This window comes from Podarcis bocagei (genome assembly GCF_964188305.1).
Source record: "Podarcis bocagei genome assembly, chromosome: 10".
Lineage (NCBI taxonomy): Eukaryota > Metazoa > Chordata > Lepidosauria > Squamata > Lacertidae > Podarcis > Podarcis bocagei.
This window is the reverse complement of record NC_138135.1, coordinates 66,158,733-66,183,400: the sequence shown is the minus strand read 5'-3', so window position 1 is coordinate 66,183,400 and position 24,668 is coordinate 66,158,733. Positions and strand designations below refer to the sequence as shown.

At 43.9% G+C, this 24,668-nt stretch overlaps 1 long non-coding RNA gene across 1 annotated transcript; it reads left to right on the top strand.

Moving 5' to 3' along the window:
• The first annotated feature begins 4,807 nt into the window (after positions 1-4,807).
• On the top strand, positions 4,808-24,251 carry LOC308596631. The gene is made up of 2 exons (XR_014012585.1): positions 4,808-4,997; positions 23,873-24,251. It is a non-coding gene; the product is annotated as an uncharacterized lncRNA (long non-coding RNA).
• The last annotated feature ends 417 nt before the right edge of the window (positions 24,252-24,668 follow it).

Genomic DNA, 24,668 nt, shown 5'->3' with positions numbered 1-24,668 from the left:
GTCTCTCAGCCCCACTCACCTCACAGAGTGTTTGTTGTGGGGGAGGAAGGAAAAGGAGAATGTTAGCCACTTTGAGACTCCTTAGGGTAGTGATAAAGCGAGATATCAAATCCAAACTCTTCTACATTCTGCTACAGGGATGTTGAACCCATGGCATGGAATTACAACTCCCACCAGCCCCAGCCAATGGTCAGGGATGATGAAAGCCTGAGTCTAAGAGCATTCAAAGAACCACAGGTGCTTGTTTTGCTAGATATTTTGAAGGGGGAATGAGGAGCTAGATGCAAGGCTACTGTCACACACACCGACTTTGGCCTATCAACCATGCTAATTCAAAGCAGTCGGTGAAGCTGCAAAATACACACGTGAAAAAAAGACTTTAAAAATTAGTGATATTTTGCAAAACGTATTAGGGTTTCAAGTGAGAATAATGACAGACGCTTAACAATAGCAATATGGCAGAGCTGTAAGAATAGCAACATAATTGTGTGATACAGTAATTACTGAAGATTGCTCGCAGTATGTTTTATTCTTATGACATAGTGGAATCATAAAAAAACCACTAATGCACAGAAAACTGTTGGGATATATATATATATATATATATAATTTGTTCTTTTCTCCGAAGTAAAAGACGGATGAAAAACAAAGATGTAGGTTTCTGCTCAGAAATGCCATAATTTATTGAGAAAGGGCATGACACTGTTTTTTGGGGGAGGGGGGTGTTTCTCATAGGTAGAAGGGAAAATACAGATCATTTTATAATATACAGGGGTACCTCTGGTTACATACTTAATTCGTTCCGGAGGTCCGTTCTTAACATGGAACTGTTCTTAACCTGAAGCACCACTTTAGCTAATGGGGCCTCCCGCTGCTGCCGCACCACCGCGGCACGATTTCTGTTCTCATCCTGAAGCAAAGTTCTTAACCCGAGGTACTATTTCTGGGTTAGCGGAGTCTGTAAACTGAAGTGTATGTAATCTGAAGTGTATGTAACCTGAGGTACCACTGTATGCATTGTATGATTTGCCTTTTGTGAGTTCTAATAGGAATCTCATGAACTGTAGATAAACGAAGAAACTAGGTCTCTACCACAATTGGATCTTCACAACAGAACTCGCTGTCTTCCGTGCCCAACTGCAGAGTTCAAAATTATGTGGGGAGCCCATATGTGTACAGCAAGCTCAGTGCTTCATGCTTTTCCCCAAATGAATGGTTGCCAGGGGGCAGGGCCACTATAGATGCTGCAGCAGGGGCGGGGCGAAAGAAAGCACCACCCCCAATTGCCATCTTGTGAAAGGAGAAGCCAGAAGAGGGCTACTGAAGTTGCAGTGTCGATCACAACAGAGCTGCCCTACAAGCACAAGGGTGAGGAGAGGCCCACAAGTACCAACTTACTTCATTTGTTATACCTGCAAACCACACAGAAGCCCCTAGAAGTATTAAGCAGTGTATTAAAATATAATGATGATCATGGTAAGTCATAATCATAATACTTTATCACCCAGTGCTGAGAAGCAGAAGGCACAACCGCTCCATGCAGCAATTATTGTTGTCTTTACCCTGGGTATCAGCTATAGGATCAAACTTTTTAATATTATTCGATGGGTGAGACAGCTGAGCTGAGCCGAATATGGCCTAATTTGTAAGTAGATGCTATGTTTTGGAAGGGACTCTTCCAGGACATCTGGTTAGGCTGAAGGTGTCCATACAGTCTGTCACATTTTGAAAAGTTGTTAATAATGATAATGATAATGATATTTCCCCATTTAAACCACACTCAATTTGCTTTGTTATAACTTTGCTACCCACCTGACCCCATGGCATGTGTGTCATAATTGACACATCCTTAACACAATAATACAATTAATTAATTAATTAATGCTTCTTTTCAGCTTTGGCTTCCCCGTTTGGGTATTTTTAGGATCATTTTTTCTGCATGCTATGAGAGCCAGAAGCTTTCTACCTTTTTTTGTGTGTGTGTGTGTGTTTTATTATTGGGTCAGTATTATTTCCTTCTGGCTCCAAGGAATTTGAGGCAGTGCTTTAGCCTGATCCCAATTACATAAAGTAGATTAGGAGGAAGGTGGCAAATAAGTTGACTTGCCCAAAAGCATGTCTTCAGTTGGGGCAGGATAATTATGCTGAACAATCTTGGTAAAATAGGGTTGTAAGGTAAAGTAAAGGTAAAGGTAAAGGTAAAGGGACCCCTGACCATTAGGTTCAATCGTGGATGACTCTGGGGTTGCGGTGCTCATCTTGCTTTATTGGCCAAGGGAGACAGCTTCCAGGACACGTGGCCAGCATGACTAAGCTGCTTCTGGCGAACCAGAGCAGTGCACAGAAATGCCGTTTACTTTCCCACTGGAGTGGTACCTATTTATCTACTTGCACTTTGACGTGCTTTCAAACTGCTAGGTTGGCAGGAGCAGGGACCGAGCTCACCCTGCTGCAGGAATTCGAACCACCGACATTCTGATTGGCAAGCCCTAGGCTCTGTGGTTTAACTCACAGTGCCACCCGCGTCCCTATAAAATAGGGTTGTACCCCCCATAGGGTAGTCTCACTTCTTTGAATTGGACATAAACCCTACTATGTTGAATGGGATTGAATGGGGTCTGCATTTAGTATTGCTGCATTAGTTGAAAAGCCCTTAATGACTTCAGAGATTTTTTGGATCCAGGTCTGAATGCAGAATCGTAGTGCCAAACACATCTTGAGTTTCAGTTTCCCTTTAAGAAACTTTCCGAAACTAATCTGCATTGAATTAGTGTGTTCCTTTCGACTTTATGGGTGTCAAACTTTAAAGCCAATGCCTCGTGCCCTCATAGTAGTGATAATGGGCTGGAAGCTATTAGAATCGCTGTTTAAGTTGGAAGAGAGAGTTTGATTTCTGTTTTAAAACAAATTGATATTTAACCTTTACAGCTATTCAGGGCCCCCAAATGCTGACAGTTGCATTTGTCCCACGTCAGCTGAATTTTAAGCAAACCGGCTTTTTATTATAGCTCTTTATTAGTGCAGTAACACTGACCTCCACATGACACTTGTGGAAATGCAGCTCATTTGGGGCACTGAAGTACGATGGATGAAACACCAAGAGTTGGATTTATTTATTTAATAGAAGGACAGCACTCAAGAGCGTTAGTCATGTCACATCATGACTCTACTAGTCTCAATAGAGTTTCAAGTTGCTGCTGCTGTTTTTAGTTCAGCAAAGGGGGGCATATACCATACTTTTCCGTGTATAAGACAAGGGTTTGTTTTTTTTTTTTACTTTAAAAGAAGGTTAAAAATCTGGGGGCATCCTATACATGGATAGTGCATATGCCTATTTTCTAAATTTGGGGTCCCCAAAAGTAGGGGGCGTCTTATACATGGGGGCATCTTATATACAGAAAAATATGGTAAGATGTTATCTTTCTACTCAGTGTGAAGCTGGAACGTTGGAATGCACAAATAAAGAAGACTCGTCTACAGATGCAACAGAATGGGTTCAACTGAAGAACGAAGTGAGTAAATATTCAGCATGTTCCTGCATAAATAAATTGTGTCCTTGAGTCATAGGATGACTGGATTTACAAAGAACATCTGGGGTTCAATGGTCATGCAGAATGAGACATAAAATAGAACAGTCCATTGGTCTAAATCATCCTGTCCCAAATTTTTGATGGATGAGGCAGACACTTTTTTGACTGAAAAAAAAGGAAGAATTGTTCTAAATTGTTCTTTCTTTTTGCATTCCAAAACACATCCAAGTGTTCAAGGCTGTGCATGTTTACCCAGGTTCCTCCCAGATAAGTATATTTCTACAGGTTGGGAGATCTACTCTAGAAAACTCTAGAAATTAACAAATGGTAGGATTTTGATTATTTGAGATATAAAGGGGATCTAAAGGAGGAATCCCTGGGCTAGTCTATGCAAAATGATCTGGCCGAGCTAGGGGTGGAACAAGCCCCTCTTGAGATGACCATGATGTAAGATATGGACCCTCCTCCATCTAAACTGTCAATTTGTAAATAAATCATATTTCTTAAAGCTGCAACAGCCTCTGTCACATGTTCATTTTCTCCAGCAGAGCAGAGACCCTGGTTGAAAGCAAAGACCTCTGGAACCCTGTGCACAGCTCAGCAGGGTTTGGGGTGGCCTGTAACAATAAATAGGATTACAGCCCTATAGCACAATCCTATGTGTGCCTACTCAGAGGAATTACTTCAGAGTAGGCCTGCCTATTGTGCAGGTTAACGCAAAGGGGGATCACACTGGGTTTGATGGGACTTTGCTCTGAGGTAAGTATGTATAGAATAGCAGCCCTAGGCTTGCTACAGAGTAAGTACCACTGATATTGGTAGTACTTCCAACTTACCTTGCATAACGTGGTCCTGAAAGAGTGGGAAGTAGCCAGAGAAGCCCGCCCTCCCTGGGTCTCTGCAAGTCATTGATGAGAACATAAAGAAGAAGAAGAGTTTGGATTTGATATCCCGCTTTATCACTATCCAAAGGAGTCTCAAAGCAACTAACATTCTCCTTTCCCTTCCTCCCCCACAACAAACACTCTGTGAGGTGAGTGGGGCTGAGAGACTTCAGAGAAGTGTGACTAGCCCAAGGTCACCCAGCAGCTGCATGTGGAGGAGCGGGGAAGCGAACCCGGTTCCCCAGATTACGAGTCTACCGCTCTTAACCACTACACCACACTGGCTCTCAAAGGAGAGTTCTACAACATCAGACCAAAAGCTCATCCAGTACTGTTTCCCACAATGACCAATCAGGTACCTCTCTGAAGCAGGGCATGGAAACAAGAGCCCTCTCCCATTGTTGCTCCCAGTGTTGCAACAGGTGTTTTGTCACAGAAGATTGTGGTGTAAGGCAACCTTTGAACCTGGATGTTGTGTAACTAGTAACCTGCACCAGAACTAGTGCATAACTCCTGAATGGGAGGAATGAATATGTTTGTACTGATTCATCATAGGTGGTGGTCTTCCCTGATAAAATTGAGGGTGAGTAATTCAACTTTGCTCTGGGGTCGGTTGTGACTGAATGATCTGAGTAAGCGTAATGCAGAGAAATAGCGAAATTATCGAGCAAAAGATGTGGGACATAATATTCAGGTGAAAGATTAGGAAAGACTTGGGAAGAATGATCTAAAATTTACAGCCTGTACCTTACTTATAGAGAATTATATGAAAATGATGTATAGGTGGTATTTAACACCGGTTAAATTGGCAAATATGTATAAAACAAAAGAAAATAAGTGTTGGAAATATAAAGAAATAGAAGGTACGTTTCATCATATGCGGTGACAGTGTAAGGTTATTTTAAAAATTATGGGAAATGATATATAATGAATTGAAAAAAATGTTAAGAATAACCTTTGTTAAAAAACCAGAAGCCTTTCTATTAGGTATTACAGGAATGGATCTACCTAAAGAATATAAGAATTGGTTTATGTATGCAACAACGGCTGCCTGGATATTGTTAGCCCAACACTGAAAAGAAGAAGAAGTCCCCACCAAAGAAGACTGGCAAATTAAATTAATGGAGTATGCTGAAATGGCTAAATTAACCAGGAAACTTAGAAACCAAGATGACAACAAATATTAAAAAAAAATAGGAAATGTTTATTGCATATTTAGAAAAGCAATGTACACAAGTTAATACATTAGCAGGATTTTAAATAACACTTGTAATATTATAGACAATGTACCAAAATTGGAAGTAATCAGAGATAAAGACTTTATTGACATGTGTGAATGAAAATATTATAAAGGAACCAAGGAAGCAGGTGGAGGGAAGTCAGGGCATTCAAGTAATCCTTGGATTTAATATGGATTTTATATACAGTTGCTTTAAATGTTTTATTTTATGCTTTTTTATGTAGTTTTTGTTTTTGTGAAAATTAATAAAAATATTACACAAAAGAGAGAGAGAGAGAGAAATAGCAAAATTATCAGAGAAGGCTGTCTTGGAGGGGCCCAAGCACAGGGCAATGAATTGCCTAGAGAGGTAACAAGAAGTCTCCTCTAGAGAAGCATTATTTGAGTTTACATGTTATTTCGGTTATTTAGGCAGGAGCAGAGGGAAGCCACAACACTAGGTTCCTTGCAGGGACACTGCCACTTATCAGGGTGGGTTGGCAGTGTAATTCTATCCACTGGGCAAGCTATTTCTGTCCTCTTGGGCCACACTAACCTAAAAATACAGACACGCCCTCTGCAAGTTATTATAAGTCACACAGCACTCTTTATCGTGCAACACTGAGAATTAGCAGCCTGTCCATTCTTCTGGACTACACTTGGAATGTAACTCACAAACATCTGGCCTTTTGTGCCAATGGAAGCTGGCTCAATAAAAAGCTATGGGCTTGTCCATATTTTCATGTAATCCACTGTATTAAATTCACACTGAATAGCTGGAACTCCCTGTGTTGTTCCTGTGGCCATCCTCTTTCCACACCGCAACAAAGGGACAACTACATAACAATTTCCAGTTCTTGCTTCGGTGCACCCAGGAGGCAGACAGTAGCTTATCTTTCCTTTCCTTTCTTTTTTTCATACAAAGCAATGACAACAAAGGAGAAATTATTGTGGGAAAGGAGCTATGTTTTCTCCCTGGTTTTCAAAAGCATCTGTAGGAAAGCTTGAGAGCAAAGCAACCAACAGTTGTGGTGTGGTCTCAGCAGGTTTCGTCTTCGTCTGCATCGCAGGAAAGCACCATCCCTGTCCTACTGAGATTTTGAATCTTGAGCTAATTTCCACTAGTCGGAGTTGCAAAGCTTTTAACTGAGAGCATTAGTAAACAAGAAGCCATTCATGCTGTGAATTTTTGCAAGAGTCAACTTCATTTATGCGTGTTTTCAAGAACTTCTGTTTCACCATGCCATGCAAGTGGCTTACTGCAAATGCCTTGCTTAGAAAGAGGGCAGGTTTGTGCCTCATTTTGTAATGGTTCTTAGGCCATAGGTGGACGAGCCATCGCTGAGATAGCAAGGGAGCTAAGGAAGACTCAAATGGGGAAGGGACAGAGTTCAGATGTAGAGCATCTGGCTTGCATTCAGAATACCTAAGTTCAATTTCTGGTATCTCCAGGCAGGGCTAGGGAAAGCGCTTGCATTGGGGATCTAGTGTCAGTCAATGTAGACTGGGATCAGCCGTGGCCCTGTCCACTGTCCCTCAGACCATGTGGTGGGCCAGACTATATTTTGAAAAAATAAAAATGAACGAATTCCTATGCCCCACAAATAACCCAGAGATGCATTTTAAATAAAAGGACACATTCTACTCATGTAAAATCACATTGTTCCCGGACCGTCCGTGGGCCAGATTGAGATGGCGATTGGGCCGCATCTGGCCCCCGGGCCTTAGGTTGCCTACCCCTGGTGTAGACAATATTTTTCTTCTGCTTTTTTATTTATTTTTATTGAAGATTTTCTTAGTTTGCAAAAGTACATGCATTGTCTCTTTTTCAGGTTGTGTTTTCTATAGATCTATTACATTTGTTGTGGGAAGAAAAAGGGGGGAGAGGCACTGGTGGAGAAAAGGTGGTACATGGGGGGCGGTCTGCCCCGGGTGCCATCCCTGGGGGGGGGTGAAATTGCCGCAGGCGTCGCCCCCTCGCAATGCCCCGCCCCTGGCTTGCTGATCAGAAGGTCGCCGGTTTGAATTCCTGAAACAGGGTGAGCTCCTGTTGCTTGGTCCCTGCTCCTGCCAACCTAGCAGTTCAAAAGCACATCAAAGTGCAAGCAGATAAATAGGTACTGCTCCGACGGGAAGGTAAATGGCATTTCCATGTGCTGCTCTGTTTCGGCAGAAGTGGCTTAGTCATGCTGGCCACATAACCCGGAAGCTGCATGCCGGCTCCCTCAGCCAATAAAGCGAGATGAGCGCCGCAACCCCAGAGTTGGTCAAGACTGGTCCTAATGGTCAGGGGTCCCTTTACCTTTACCTTTATGTGATAAAGGTTAGTCATACCGGAGTGAAGATGTCCTCTTCCATTTTCCCTTGTATCAGTTTCAGAACTGTAGATAGTAATGAAACATATGGACCAATGTTCTGACTCAGTATAAGGTGGCTGCATAGGTTACATGTTTCTCCCCACCACATATCAACTAGAATAAAGTGAGTAATTCAGTGTGTCCCTGCATAAATTGTGTTCTTGAGTCATAGGATGACTGGATTTACAAAGAACATTTGTTGCCCAATAGTCATGCAGAATGAGACATAAAATAGAACACTCCATTGGTCCTGTCCCAAATTTTTGATGGATGAGGCAGACAGTTTTTTTGACTTAAAAAGGGAAGAATTATTCTAAATTGCTCTGTCTTTTTGCATTCTAAAACGTATCTAAGTGTTCGATGCTGTGCATGTTTACTCAGGGTCCTCTCAGATAAGTATATTTTTATAGGTTGGGGGATTCACCTAAACTCTAGAAAATAACAAATGGTAGGATTTTATTGAGATATAAAGGAGGAATCCCTGGGCTAGGTAAAGGTAAAGGGACCCCTGACCATTAGGTCCAGTCGTAACCGACTCTGGGGTTGCGGCGCTCATCTCACTTTATTGGCCGAGGGAGCCAGCATACAGCTTCCGGGTCATGTGGCCAGCATGACTAAGCTGCTTCTGGTGAACCAGAGCAGCACACGGAAACACCGTTTACCTTCTCGCTGGAGCAGTACCTATTTATCTACTTGCACTTTGAGTTGCTTTCGAACTACTAGGTGGGCAGGAGCTGAGACTGTGCAATGGGAGCTCACCCCTTCATGGGGATTCGAACCGCTGACCTTCTGATCAGCAAGTCCTAGGCTCTGTGGTTTAACCCACAGCATCACCCGCATATGCAAAATGATCTGTCCGAGCCAGGGGTGGAAGAAGCCTCTCTTGAGATAACCATGCTGTAATATATGGACCTCCTCCATCTAAACTAAGACGTAAATTTGTGAATTTTGGTTTCAGAAGTGTAGACAATAATGAAACATATGGACCAATGTTCTGAATCAGTCTGTAGTGGCTTCATATGTTACATGCTCCACGCCACCACACACCAACAAGGGTTTCATTTTGGGAAGGCATGCCAGGGGAGAAGTGGTGGGAGCTTCACCACTTCTATGTTACGACTTATTTAGTCTCACAGAACCCATCCTTTACATGGTAGAAAGCTGAGGGATCAGATCTTCGGCACAAAGAATGTGAATGAGTAATATCAATACAATCACTGGATATTTCCCGGGGGGGGGTATCTTTCTCCCTCCACCCTTTCTCCGTTCTCTCCTTTAAACTCATACACATCCTCTTGGCACATTTTCATGTACTTTCACTTTCACATTCAACACATTTTTCGCATTCGACGAGGCACGGCGCTGTTTTGAATTCTGGCACAGATGGATGTCTCCACTAACAGGATAAACATTTGAAGTGGCACTTGCTGAATGATTGACACTGGTTATACAGTAAGTTCTTATTCTGTCAGACTTTGGCATGTCATTAGGTGTCAGAGTTAATCTTCTGCCAGCCATTTGACAGGATTGTACTTAGTGCCTGATGCCAGTTTCTAAAAAGTGTGCATGATTAAGGCTGCATACAAATTACATTTGTTCAGTTGAATAACATACTGGTTATATATTTAGAAAGGAGATAGAATTATCCTAACAATAGGTCTCACCGTACAGAGCTTTATGGAATATTGTATCTATTGTCAGGGCCGTGAATATCTTCTCCGAATCTGGACTTCCAGATTTCTCCACATCCGTCTGAGTCTGGCGTTGGAGAGTTGCTAGAAGATATTTATCACTCAACCAGGAAGAACTCTGAGTATTTATACCAGGCCTGGCCAAACCATAGGGTATTTCCAGATAACTATGCCTCTGAATATTCATGTCCTGCTTGTGGACTTCCATAGGCATCTGGTTGGTCAATATAAGAACAGAATGATGAACTAGTTAGATATTTGCTCTGATCCATACATAGTCCTAGGAAGTTCACTCAGCTAGGTTCCAGCCCAGGACAGTCCAACTTGGGTCTCATATCTGTCATATTTGAGTAAGTCCATGACGATTTTGCAATGCATGCTTGCCTTTATATGAGCCAAATTTATTGCTGCAGATTAGCTCTGAAAAAGCTATTTACAATGAAGGAAAGGATTAAAATATCCTTGGCTTTCATTAGTCAAGTGGCAAGAAGGATGAAGTCATCAAGATAAGGGAATGATCTATAACATTGTTTAGATATTTTAAACTTAGCAGGTATGAACTCCTTTGCACCCATTGTTCTTCTATTTCAGAAGCCACTAAATTCATGCTGAAGGTATTATTACCCAGAAGATCCTGGAGAAAAAACTACAAAATTTAGGAGGCAATTCTCTTCCACCAAAAACAATGGAGATACCAACAGAGATGGAGAAGAATCTTGTTCAATCTGGATTTTAAAGTAAACTAATCTAATTCAGTTTCTTATACATATTTGAATGAAGTTAACAATCATGTTGTGTACTTCTCCAGATTTTGCAATTAGGTTTAGTTTTTTGATAAAATGCTAGGGAGAATGTGTAGGAAAGCAAACAAAACTGAGTATTTTATAGCGGAAATGTGTAAAAAAAATTGCATATTTTATGGGACAATGTGTGAAAACATGTACCACCTTAATGAATTTTTAATGTGTGTTTTTTAAAAATAAATTCAGAAAATGGGATGGAACTGACTTGTGTTTGAATGCATGCAAAAGTAGCACAGTATACAAATAGGCTAATATGCCCATTCCTAGTTTCAGGTCCACTTCAGAATAAACTACAAGGCTCCAATCCACTGGCCCTGAGATTACTGCTGAACTCAGAATTGATTGTATTGTAAAGGACATTATCTCAGGTATGGGTGCAAAAGAACCACCACCATTAGTATTAATCTTCAGAAGAGTAAGGAAACTTATCATGAAAGTCTGCTTTGCTTTTTGCAGATTCTCCCAAATTATTTCCACACAACAATTGTTTTCCATTGTCATCCACCAGAAAAAAACAGTATCAATAATACTGAGACATAATGGCAGACCCTCCAAGTGTCCCTATTTTCCAGGGATGTCCCTGATTTCTCTAAAGAAACCATCCTGGTTTCTGATTTGATCCTGGAATGTCCCACTTTTACTTAGGATGTCCCTATTTTCATTGGAGAAATGTTGGAGGCTATGGAGTTATCTGACCCCCGAGGCATCTGAAGGCAATTCTGTGTAGGGAAGTGTTTTTTATGTTTAATGTTTTATTATGTTTTTATATATGTTGGAAGCTGCCCAGGGTGGCTGAGGAAACCCTGTCAGATGTGTGGGGTATAAATAGTAAAATTAACATTATAGAGTGGGACGTCCCTATTTTCATTAGAGAAATGCTGGAAGGTATGTAATAGAAATGATAAAACACAAAAATCTTGTGTCAAATGGTAATAAAGCACACAAAACAGGGCATAACACAGGCTAAATAAGAACAGAGGCTGTTGCCCTGCGTATGTTATGGACTACAATTATCATAAGTCCTAGCCTGTACTGGCCAGTGCTGATGGGAATTGCAGTCCAAAATATATCAAGGACACCAGGTTGAGGGCATCTGGGAGGCACCATGATGAGTTCTCTTTAATTGGCACCATTTTATAGCACAGTATACAGCAGTTAACATAATTCAACAAGTATATTGGAATTTCAGAACAACAGTCGCATAATTGCCTTGATTAAAAGAGTTTCTTCCAAACCCCAGAACTGGAACCAGAAGACAAAGTTGACAAAATTACATTACACTCCTAATAATGTCTTAGGGTGAAGATTCTGTCAGAGCATTTTTTCTGCCTACAGGTCTGTGAACAAATTAAATAACTATTTTACTGGAGGCTTTGGCATCAAATAGGGTTTTTATAGGTTGGGTGTGTTTTTTTAAAAAAAAGTATAGTTAACTGCTTTCCATATCAAAGCATGTAGAAGTTGGCATCAACAGGGGTGGAGAAGCTTATAATCAGGAGAACTTTTTCAGGTTTATGAGTGTGCAAAATGTTCTCTCTATTTGCATCAAGCTATTAGCAAACTGTTTATGTATGTATTTATGCATCGCCTTTATATCCTGCTGTTCTTTTAAAGAGCTGCAGGCAATATACATGGGATTTTTACAAGTCGTGAAGCTGCTTAGATGACCTTAGTTCAGTTACCATGCCTTCGCCCAAATCTACCTTACATGGCTGTTGTGCTCCTGGCAGGTAGGCTGAGACATGGGGTCTGACCCAAGGTCACACAGTCAGATTCATGACTGTGGGGGGATTGAATCATGGACCCCCATTGTTCAGGTCTTGCCCTCTGACCATGGTACACCACACTGAATTTCTTCCTTTAGCAAAGTGCTGATGTTTTGTAGAACAACTCCTATCAGACATTCCCGATCTTCTCTGTGTGAATGAAAGGATTTGTCACAATAAGCATCATGTATTGAGGGGGTGGGAATAAAAGATGAAAGACAAAGCTGTTCGGTATTCATCAAACCAGCTACAGTATTTCCAGAGTTATCGCTGCTAAGAAATATAAGTATTAAATGTACAGCTCTTTTTACTGGACTTTCCAGGGCAATTATGTGTTTATTTTACCTCAGCAAAGCAACATGTTTTCTTTGGACACCCTATTTCTGTAACTGCAGATATAAAAAGCAGCAACAAGAGAGGGATTTGGGTGAACATTGTTGCATTGGCATACCACAGGGATTCTTGGACTTCCTACGTGCTTCAGATGGCTGAAAATTAGTGAGGCCCACCAGTCTCAAAATGGCGCCAGATGGAGGCAGAGTTTTGCATAACCAGCTGGCAATTACAGACATCTGATATCTAATCCACCTTTGGAAATGGCTAAATTCTGTGCTGCTGAGATTTCCCTATGGCAAGGAGTCCCATAGCTCAGCTTTCCACATGCTAAAAACAGAAATCCTTTCCTGGAGGCATTGTTTGACTCCTCCCCCCCCCCTTGGCAAAATTTGCTGATCTGGAGCCTCCTAATGACAATGTGCAGAATTGGGTCCTGTGCAGGTGCTTCTTCGCACTCCAACCCTCAGGAGCAGAAATGGTACCTCACAGGATCGGTGCCCCTGCTCAACAGCATCAATCCAATGGAGTGTTGGGCGGGAAAGAAAGCCATGATATTGACCTAAACAGAAAGTAGATCTCAGCCTTTACCATGCGGTTTTCCTGCTTTGCCTGTCTCTCTTTCCTACCAGATGCCTGTCCCCCTGACAGTCATAGATTGCTCTGAGCCAATCCAGCCTGACTCACAACGATCTGTGGTCATGTGTATTTGATTCATAAAGGTAAAGGTAAAGGGACCCCTGACCTTTAGGTCCAGTCATGGCCGACTCTGGGGTTGTGGTGCTCATCTTACTTTTTGGCCAAGGGAGCCGGCGTACAGCTTCCGGGTCATGTGGCCAGCATGACTAAGCTACTTTCTGGTGAACCAGAGCAGCGCACGGAAACACCATTTACCTTCCTGCTCGAGTGGTAGCTATTTATCTACTTGCACTTTTGATGTGCTTTCGAACTGCTAGGTGGGTAGGATTCATACGATGCTCAATTTTGCTCAAGCCTCTGTGAGACAAATCTGGTACTACCATGTAGTATCAGGCAAGGATGACTACCCCTTGCAAACACACTAAAACTGGCCGAGTGTGCCTTTCTTTGTTCAGTATACCAAATTTTCCTTCTCTGGCATAATGACCATTAAGAACTAAGCTTTTGGCTCTCAACGTGCTGCTTTAAGCCCACTTCAGTCCTCAGTCTCCATATGGTTAACAATGAATAGTGTGTAGGAGAATCAGAGAGAGGCGGCTGACATCCACCGGCCCTGCTCTTACAGCCCACATTGTCTATGCATTCGGAGCATGTCGATGGAGGTAAAGCCTGCAATATTCATATTGGCTCCCCCCTTGAGCTGGAACCCTGTATGTTCTGTGTACGTAGAAGCAGCCCCCTGCAGACTAGCACTGGAAATAAAACACCGGCCCCAAGACTCGGGGCCCTGGGACCCTTAAAATAAAATCTGAGCAAAGTTAGTGAAGCAGCAAAGAGTTTATTGATACATTCTTGGAAGGATAGGTGTCCCAATACAGGCAGAACCAAGTTGAGTAAAAGACAAGTTTATATCATGTTCCCCTGAGTGGGAATGTACCTCCCCTGTTGACATCTCCCATTCACCTGAATTCCGGGACCCTCGCTCTTAATTAGGTAAAGGTAAAGGGACCCCTGACCATTAGATCCAGTTGCGGACGACTCTGGGGTTGCAGCGCTCATCTCGCTCTATAGGCCGAGGGAGCCGGCGTACAGCTTCCGGGTCATGTGGCCAGCATGACTAAGCTGCTTCTGGCGAACCAGAGCAGTGCACAAAAATGCTGTTTACCTTCCAACTGGAGCGGTACCTATATTTATCTACTTGCACATTGATGTGCTTTCGAACTGCTAGATTGGCAGGAGCAGGGACCAAGCAATGAGAGCTCACCCCGTCGCAGGGATTTGAACCGCCAACCTTCTGATCAGCAAGCCCTGGGCTCTGTGGTTTAACTCACAGTGCCACCCACATCCCTTTCACTCTTAATTACATTACTCAAATAAGGAAGCGTGTTCCTATGCTCTCACACATCTACCCAAACGATAAAGCCACTCCTTGACCACCCCCTTAGGCGTACACCAGTTCTACCCCTCTGAAGTGTGCTTATGTGTCTAGATAAACCACATTCTAGCAACAAGCTGCCCTGTTTTTCTAACCCCAAGCCAGTAAAGGTAAGTCCCCAAGCGAGTTGGCCGTTAGCTAGCTGTTGTAACCTTCTACTCAGATGCTGCAACTGTTTGAGGCCTTTTGACCTTTTATGAAAAAGCGACGTGGTTTTTTTTTTTTTAGATAAATTTTATTTCCGATATACACTCTTTTAAAATCACAAAATTTCCAAAAAGAAAAAACACAAAAATAAACAAATATAGACAGTAAAACATCAAAACGTAAATACATTTCTCCAAAAGTACTAATTATCATATCGTCATTCTGACTTCCCTCCACCACGATTTAAGCTATATCACATTAATAACCTTCTTGCAGTTCCTTCTTTCAACTTTTGTCTTTACTTCGCAGATTCTATAGTTCACCTACTGTTATTTTAATATTACCTAAGTTTTTTTCCATGTATGATATAAATTTATTCCAATCATTAATAAAGTTTTTATTACTCTGGTGCCTAATCTTCTGAGTCATTTTTGCCAACTCAGAGTACTCAAATAGCTTGTTTTGCCATTCACTAATAGTTGGGATTTTAGATGATTTCCAGTTCTGTGCCAACAGTATTCTGGCTGCTGCCATTGCATACTGGAACATGGAAAGAAGATCAAACCATGAAAAAGTGACATTTTTATTCCTTAAAATAAGTTAGCCGGGGTTGCCTGTCCAGCATGCAATTCATTGTCAGATGGCAGGCCTAGTTGTGCATGTTTCTCTTTGTGCATGGGTGCTGAATGCCTGAATAGGGCTACTACAGTGTCCTTTTCACTGAAGAGAATGGGGTACCATGCATGCACTGTGACTTCCTTGTGCTCTTTGGAAGACATAGGTGGCTGTGCATCAGAAGTACTGAAGTACTAACAACTCCCAAAATGAAGCTAGCAAGGGAGACAGGCTTGCTTTATATACAGTCCTTGCTTACATAGATTTGATGCTTCGGGGAGACAATCCATTTAATTAAATGCTCAGTAGCCAAAAAAAAAAAAAAAAAAAAGGTCCTAAATTATCATGAATAGCAGTAGATCTGGTCTATGTTGTTCCAAGTTATAGAAATGTACATCACAATTTGCCACTTTATTCCATGCTGAAAGATTTGCAAAAACGAATGTGCAAAAATATAAAATCATACTAACAGGGAAAGAAAGCAAATAAGAATCCTCCTAATTACTTGCGCGATGACAGATGTTTTCCAAAAAGCGTGTTCTCCCTAGCAGAGAGCACGTGTTGCGGTTGGGAACAGGCCACCCTCCAGTGACTAGGCAAATTTAGTTGAATCCCGACCATTTAAATGGTTAAACTGGGTTGCTGGGGTGTTTTGATTGTTGCCAATTCGGAGGAGGGGTCAGAGTCTATATATACAGGGGCCAGACGTTGGCACGGCCTCTTGGCCGTTTTGCATCGGATCACATGGAGCACTGGGACAATCTTCTCATTGTCTGGTTACATTTCTTTATTTCTTTATTTCCCCTTTCTTTTAATCCTCTCTAGTCCCTTAAATAATTTAATTCCCCCCTTTTCCTGTTCAATTTCCCACCCCACCCCTTACCCTGCCCTGTAGGAAGATTCTCCCTGTATCTGTGGCTTGCCTTTCCCAATAGTGAGAGAGCCCCCGTTAGGGGCTTTCTTTCGCAAAAAGGTTTCCCCCATTTCTCTTGTTGAAATTGTGGGGCTAGTCAGGGCTGTTCCCAGCTTAGCTGATATCACTTTCGTTTATAGTATCCCCGAAGGTTGGCTTTATGGCTCCCTGTGCCTCCAAGGACTATGAGCACTCTGTATATGCTCTTGAACTATGCTGTTTCTGAACAAGTTTATTTTCTTTAAGTTTGTTTTGCCCTGATAGAGGCGACTGCCATTTTGAGATGAGCCATTGTGGCTTAGTGGCTAAAGTGCAGGACTAGGACCTGGGAGTTCATATCCCCCTCTTAGCCATTGTTATAACAAAACAAAACAAACTGCTCCTTATGGGCTATTCTGTTGCTGGGCAGTTCGGCCCATTTGTGATAAAAGAACTTTGGGTTTCTTGAAGGGGTGCTTCCCTCTAAAAGGGCAAGCAGGGGTACCTGGACAAGCTGTGGGCTACCTCAACTCTGCTATTTCACTGGAAACATTTATGCCTGGCCTAGCAGGTGATCCTAGGGCTTTGCCCTAGAATTCGATGGCCTGGAAGCGTTTCCGGCCTGAATAGTGTCCCCATGTGGTCCATGAAGCATTGGTTTCACTGGGTCAGCGCATAGTGCCGGTAATGCCTAGGTTGCAGGATTGGTCCCTGTATGGGACAGCTGCATGCTCCCCCATTGCTATACCTGGACACTTAAGTCCTTTTGGTGGTTACCTCACTGCGAGGGATGTAATGGGCGCCATGTTTGCAATATGCAACTGGGAGAAAGCACCTTTGCGTGCCCGCATTGCAGTTTGCTCTGTGCGTTGCAGAGCACGGCGCTGCACGGGCTGCAATTGCATTGCATTGCTAGGAGATTTGCAGTTGCATTGCACGGAGGGTGTGTAGTTGCATTGCACGGAGTGTGTTGTTGCATTGCACGGAGTGTGTAGTTGCATTGCACGGAGTTTGTTGTTGCATTGAACAGAGGGTGTGCAGTGCACGGAGTGTGTAGTTGCATTGCATGAAGGGTGTGTGCATTGCAGGGAGTGTGTAGTTGCATTGCATGGAGTGCGTGTGCATTGCAGGGAGTGTGTAGTTGCATTGCATGGAGTGCATGTGCATTGCATGGAGGGTGTAGTTGTATTGCACAGAGTGTTTTTTGTTTTGCTTTGGTTTTTTGCATTGCACGGAGTGTGTGTGCATTGCACGGAGTATGTAGTTGCATTGAACAGAGGGTGCAGTGCACGGAGTGTGTAGTTGCATTGCATGGAGTGTAGTTGCATTGCATGAAAGGTGTGTGCATTGCAGAGAGTGTGTTTTGCATTTCACGGAGTGTGTAGTTGCATTGCACAGAGGTTTTGTGTGTGCATTGCACGGAGTGTGTAGTTGCATTGCACAGAGCGTGCTTTTTGCATTGCACGGAGTGTGTAGTTGCATTGCATGGAGAGTGTGTGCACTGCACGGAGTGTGTGTTGTTGGGTTTTTTTTTTTTTTTTTTTTTTTTGCATTGCACAGAGTGTGTGTCTGAAAAGGAAGCTGGCTTGGCGGCAGCTTGGTTGGGACTTCTTTAGGGGTTCTGGCCAGCGTCGGCCCTGTAAATTTACATATCATGATGGCTGCACAAGATGCCCCCTGCCCAAGCGGGGGCTGGAAGCTGGCAAGCAATAGCTCAATACCTTTTGCCCATATTCCCATTTTATTTAGGGATCCAGTTGGATATCGTTGCTAAAACATACCACTTGGCTATGGAGAAGCTGTCTGCCTTGAAGGAAGTTATTTTGTAATACTTCCTCTGTAGCAAGTGATGCTTCACCAGATCCGATCTTGCTGGGTCACTTAACTAATCTTCCCACTAGGCCAGGCTGCCTAGATTTCACCCCTCCCATATCCAAGAATCTCCTGAGGAGTCTGCTGATTCTCCAGAGAGGAGGAGGCGTGTTCTGGTCTCTACTTATTCTGCTCCAGCACCAAGTCAGTCAGTCAGTGTCGGAGAGGGAGAGAGACTGAGTGTTAGAGATCATGTGTAGAGATAAGGTTGCTGCTAAGGGCAGCTGCAGATACTCAGTGCAGTGCAGCATTTATTTATGCTTAGACCTATTAAGCTCTGTATATAGTTTGTATAGTTGTAGATAGAATAAAGAAGATATTCTACAGAGCTGCTCTCTGAGTTGTTTATATACTCAGACTCTGCTGTACTCTGCTGTGCGACGACTGTCTTTTTGTTGGAGTGAATCCGGTGCTCACAACTCTAAGCTGTGAGTCCACAGCACTTTGACCTGTTCATGTGCAGAAGGTGGTCTCTGGAAGTGCTACCCAGCTCGCCTAGCCCAGTTGGGGCTGAAGTGGATGAGTCCAGTTGGTGGCACTGGCTCAAGGGCGATGCTGACAGAGGTCCCCTTACCTTTGTGTATGCCTACCAAATGTGGTGAAGGCAGATATCAGGCGATGGTAGCAATTCCTGAATGTATGCAATAGTAGTTCGCCATGGCAGGATACCTTGAACCCGCTCAGGGATTTTCAGGTTCATGCTGGTGCTGCTGGATCTTTGCCCTTTGGTTTTTATTTCAAGGGCTGCTGGTGTGCAAAGCTATGGCCTCAAGCCTGGTGTGGTGAGGCAATCATGTGACATAACTTTTCTTGAGTTTTCCCCATTGTAGTAGCAGTTCACATGTGGCCCGAGGAGTTCAGTGACCATCGGATCTGCTTTTGGTCTGATAACCAGGTGGTGGTGAGCGTCTTGGCAAAACAGTCCTCATGCTGTAGCACAGTCTCTGCCCCTCCGCTCATGCTTTCGAGCTGCGCCACTTAAGGTTTAATATTGTGCTTTCTACTCTCCAAATTACGCTGACACTATCCGATTTTCAGATGAAGCGCTTCAGATCCTGGGCTCCAGACTCGGCTATTGCCAGACTTTTCCAGTCTTGTGGCATTTTGACAACAATTAGTAATTTCAGAGAGCGGCAGATTCCATTTCCCCTTCTGCTTTTACCTCTTATGGGAAGGCCTGGATGGATTTCTTAGCCTTAAGCTGGCAGTTCTTGGCCATTCGGAAGAATTTGCCCCCATCCTCTGAGCAGATCCTGCAGTATTTGGTCCACCTGCTGCAGATTGGGCATGCGGTTATAACTATCCGAATTCAGTCCGCTGCAATGTCTGTTTCATTGAAGCTTTAATTTTTCAGAGACCCTTGTATAAAGTTTGCAGTGCGCAGGGCCTTGGAAGGTTGGAATAGGCTCCAACCTCATAGGACAGTGGGCAGGAAGTCGGTCAATTTTTGCCTATGCAGTATCTGCAACAAGTTAAAACTTGTCTGCGGGTTAAAGATCAAGGTGAGACTCCTTTCAGTAGTCCATTGCATTTTCGCACTGAGGGTTGGGGAAATGGTTGTTGGAGCTAGCACGGGGCCGAGATTCTGGAGGCTTATTGCTTCAGGACTTTTCCTTATCCTTTGGAGCTTGTCATTAGAGCTGGTAACTCTAAAACAGACTTAGTGGGCAGGAGTGCCACAATCAGGCTTCCCGCCACAGGTGAGGAGGGCCCTTGCCCGGTTATGGATAACAGAACATTTGGCTTTTTATTCCCTGGGGGCTGGCCCGCTCCTAGTGCATGAAAATGGGTTCCCGTTAGCCCGGCATCAATGTGCTTACGTCGTGCACCAGTTATTAGAGCCTGCGGCTTGCTTACCGCTGAACACTCCTCATTCCTTACGATTAGGTGCTGCTGCAAAGGCTGCACATTGGGGGCCTGTCAGTAGACAGGATTGTGAATACGGGTCATTGGAAGTCTGACGCTGACAAGGATTATATCAGGAAGTGTCACAGGGATGTCTGTGCTGATGCTTGTCTGTTGTTTCCTTTTTCATAGGAGCAGCTGTGCACATTTGGGCCACAGCATTGTACACTAGGCTGGCAAGCATGTTGACGGGTTTGGACTGGGGCGTCATCTCAGTCTTCCTGCCCATGTGAACATATACTGGATGTCCAGATGGGGAATGCTTTGGGAGGAGATCCTTCCTTTGGTGCGGTCGAGTGTGACCTGTGCAGGTCCTCCCGCAGTGCTGGTGGTACAGCTGGGCGAGAATGTTTGCTGTCTTCCTCCAGCATAAGTTTGCATTCCTGCATGCAAGAGGGCTTGGATTGAGTTGATGGCAGCTCTCCCTGGACTCAAAATAATTTAAGGCATTGGTTCAAGGTGGTCTGGAGGGGGGGTTGGAGCACCTGTCCCCTCCAATGCGCAAAGATGTTCCATTAAGGGAATCCAAGGATTTGCCATGCTTTTGTCGCCCCCTTTTGAGGGGTAGGGCCATGCAAGAGCCCCTGGGAGCATTTGGGGTGAGCTTGAGTCTGATCCTGGTTCATTCCTCCCCCATGCTGTTTATTGGAACTGACGATATGGTGGGGCCCAGTCGTCAGTGCTGCCCTGCTGAGGTCAGGTGCAGCTAGTCGGGAACCAACGCCTAGACAAACTACCACCGAGCAGGCCAGAAAGCATGTTAATAAGGCGGTGGATAATAGAATAAAATAAATAAAGTAAATAAAATAACAAATAAAATAAAATAGGTCCTTGCTTTAGGTGGTTCTGTAATATTGCACCCTCCTAATTTTCTTCAAGGCTATTGCCCTCTTTAGGGCAGATGGGGTGCATCTTTCCCCTATGGGGAACGACACCTGGCGGGATGCGATTGCCTTGGGATTCATTACTCCCCCACAATGTTTGCTGGTACTGACGATATGGTGGGGCCCAGTCGTCAGTGCTGCCCTGCTGAGGTCAGGTGCAGCTAGTCGGGAACCAATGCCTAGACAAACGTACCACCAAGAAGGCCGGAAAGCATGTTAATAAGGCAGTGGAAATAAAATACAGGTCGTTGGAAATCGAATGCATTCAAAGATTATGTTCGTTAACATTATTGGTGTCTTACAATTTTTGCTTGTTTCATCTTATTTATCAGGTTTAGCGGTGACCCGTGTTTGGATTGTGGGGCACAGTATCGTCCATTGGGCTGGCGTCGCAGCACGGCAATCTGGATTGGGTCCAGATTTCGGCTTTCCTCCACATATTCGCTTGTCTTGGCTGTCCAGACGTGGGATGTGCTGGTCGGAGTTCCTGCCAAGTATCCGGAGGCAGTTGCTCTTGGAGGGGCCGCCAGCTGCTATTGTGGTGCAGCTTGGTGAGAACGACCTGGTGCCCATGGACTGTTTGTCACTACGTGCTGCAATTTTGGGTGACCTGGAGACGCTGCGTGCAATGGTGCCGACAGCGAAAATTTTTTGGTCAAAGCTTTTGCAACGCTGCGTTTGGAAGGGCAGTCGTTGCCCGGCTGCCACTGAAAGGGCCCGAAAACGCATCAATTCTGCTGTGGTCAAAAAAGTTTTGGAGCTGGTGGCGATGCAATTTCCCACCCCGAGATTCTTTTTGAGAGGCCATCCTTTTTCCAAGCTGATGGCATGCACCTTTCCGCTTCAGGGAATGAGGCTTGGATTGGTGCGGTGGTGACCAAGCTGAGGTCTTGGTTGGGGCTGTGAGTGGTTTGGCGGTGAGCTGAGGGCTCCATGGCGGTTAGGCACTGGTTAAATTGGTGCTTGGAGGGGTAAGTGCCTACCCCTCCAAATGATGCGAATGGGAATTCCGTTAAAGGAAATCCAGGGGCTTGCCATTCTTTCGTCCTTGTCCCCGGAGTCGGACTTGGGCCGTGCAAGCCCCAACGGAACATGAGGGTGAGAGGTGTGGGTCTGTGTCCCAGCTTCATCTCTCACCCAATACTTGTTTCCCACGCTGGCTTCCGCTGGTATCCGGAAGGCCAGCTCTGTCCCTGAGGGCAAGGACAGATAGTCGGAACCAGTGCCTAAGCAACCACTCACATTTTTGTATTTGAATAAAGTTGTGGCCAAAATTATGCCAAAAACCTTAAACAAAAATTGATGTGTGAAGTGTGAATTATTGGGGGGCTACTGTGACTCAACACGCAAAGCGTGTTCTCCCTAGCAGAGAGCACGTGTTGCGGTTGGGAACAGGCCACCCTCCAGTGACTAGGCAAATTTAGTTGAATCCCGACCATTTAAATGGTTAAACTGGGTTGCTGGGGTGTTTTGATTGTTGCCAATTCGGAGGAGGGGTCAGAGTCTATATATACAGGGGCCAGACGTTGGCACGGCCTCTTGGCCGTTTTGCATCGGATCACCCGCCCTCCCTCCCTTTAATAGGGGGGTTTTTTATTTAAGCTGATCACTTGACCTTGCTATGCCTGTCATGGTGTCGTTCGCCTTGGTGCGGGGGCACGGTAGGAATTTTGCCATCTGGCTGATTGGCTGGTGCCATTTGGTTTTTGCCTACTGCGTAGCAAATCGTCACAACTTGTAAGGTTGGCGGTTAGGCACTGGTTAAATTGGTGCTTGGAGGGGTAAGTGCCTACCCCTCCAAATGATGCGAATGGGAATTCCGTTAAAGGAAATCCAGGGGCTTGCCATTCTTTCGTCCTTGTCCCCAGAGTCGGACTTGGGCCGTGCAAGCCCCAACGGAACATGAGGGTGAGAGGTGTGGGTCTGTGTCCCAGCTTCATCTCTCACCCAATACTTGTTTCCCACGCTGGCTTCCGCTGGTATCCGGAAGGCCAGCTCTGTCCCTGAGGGCAAGGACAGATAGTCGGAACCAGTGCCTAAGCAACCACTCACATTTTTGTATTTGAATAAAGTTGTGGCCAAAATTATGCCAAAAACCTTAAACAAAAATTGATGTGTGAAGTGTGAATTATTGGGGGGCTACTGTGACTCAACACGCAAATGGTTCTTATGCCTCCAGATTTATATAACGTTTAAAATGTGTAAAACAACAATCTCCACTATGAATACTGAGCTGTCTTATTTGGAGTGTTAGAAACACAGTGTATATTGTTTAAGGACGGCTCTATCTTATTTAAAAATAGCAACACAATAAGATTCGGTCACCAAAAGCCTGTGCAGGAGAAAGGAGAATTCCTTTCTCAGCATTGTAAATGGATGCTCACATATGAATTGAAATTCACCAGAGAAGGAGGCAAATTAATATCATCGGAACCTTTAACATTCTTTTTTTGAATGTCCTTTGCATTATGGTAATTGGTAAGTATACTGATAAGTGACAATTCCTTAATGCTGAGGGGCGTCTCAGAGTACCAAAGAGATGCTGCAGAGATTACTAGGCCAAGCTATTTGCATGGCTAATCAGAAGGCGAATTTAATTTTGATGCTGGAGCACTGACAGATGCTCATTTTCAAATATCTATCATATATGGAAAGGTAAATGTCAAGCAGTACTTATTCTAAAATTTGCCTTACTCTCGAGAATTAGAGTGAATTCCAGAAGAAGAAAAAACAAGACCAGACAGACGTGTTGGCAATGAAAAATGACTCTATTTCAACTAATACCTGTATGCTTAATAGCTATGCCTGCCCTTTATTTCTATATCATTTACGAGTTGCACGGACTTGCAATGACCTTTGCCTTCAGTTTAATGGCAGCCCCTATTTTTGCTTTCAACTAGGTGCAAGAGTTCTGAAAACTGCTGGATGAAGGCTTCAGTCTGATGCCTACACTCTTGGGAGTAAGTGCCATTTAACTTGATGTCCTGTTTTGTAGACATGCATAAGGATAAGCCGTGAAAAATAAAAACCCTGTGGTGCCCCTTGTTGAAAAAAGCTGACTCTCCATGTTGCACCCACTTGCCAGAAGTTAATATACAACAATTATTTCAAGTGACCACCATACACCCAATCAACATGAAGCTCATGACTTCCACCTGAGGAGTATCTGAAGGTACAACATCTCCATATGCTTCTCCCCATTGTCTGAGATCTGCTAAGGAAGCTCTGCTACCCCATATCCAAACTATTGTCCTCTTTGATTATGGGGAGGGAGTCAGAGAGTCCTAGCCTCTTTAACTTTGGGGTAGGTCAGAAGGAAGGTCTGTAGCTTAGGAGAAAAGCATCTGTTCTGCATGCAAAATGTACCAGGTTCAATCCCCAGACTCTCCAGCTAGAGCAGAGTTTCCCAAACTTGGGTCTCCAACTGTTTTTGGACTACAATTCCTATCATCCCATACCTGCTAGCTAGGGATGATGGGAGTTGTAGTGCAAAAACAGTTTGGGAAACCCTGAGCTAAAGCTTCAGGAGAACCTTGCCTGAAACCCTGGAGAGCCACTGAACTGGAAAAATACTGAGATGTTAAATAGCCAGATACTCAGTATAAGGCAGCTTTCTAACACACTTCTACTTAAATTTACATGGTAGAATGATTGACTAATACTAGAAGTGGCCCATACTCTAGTTGCAAGGGCTTT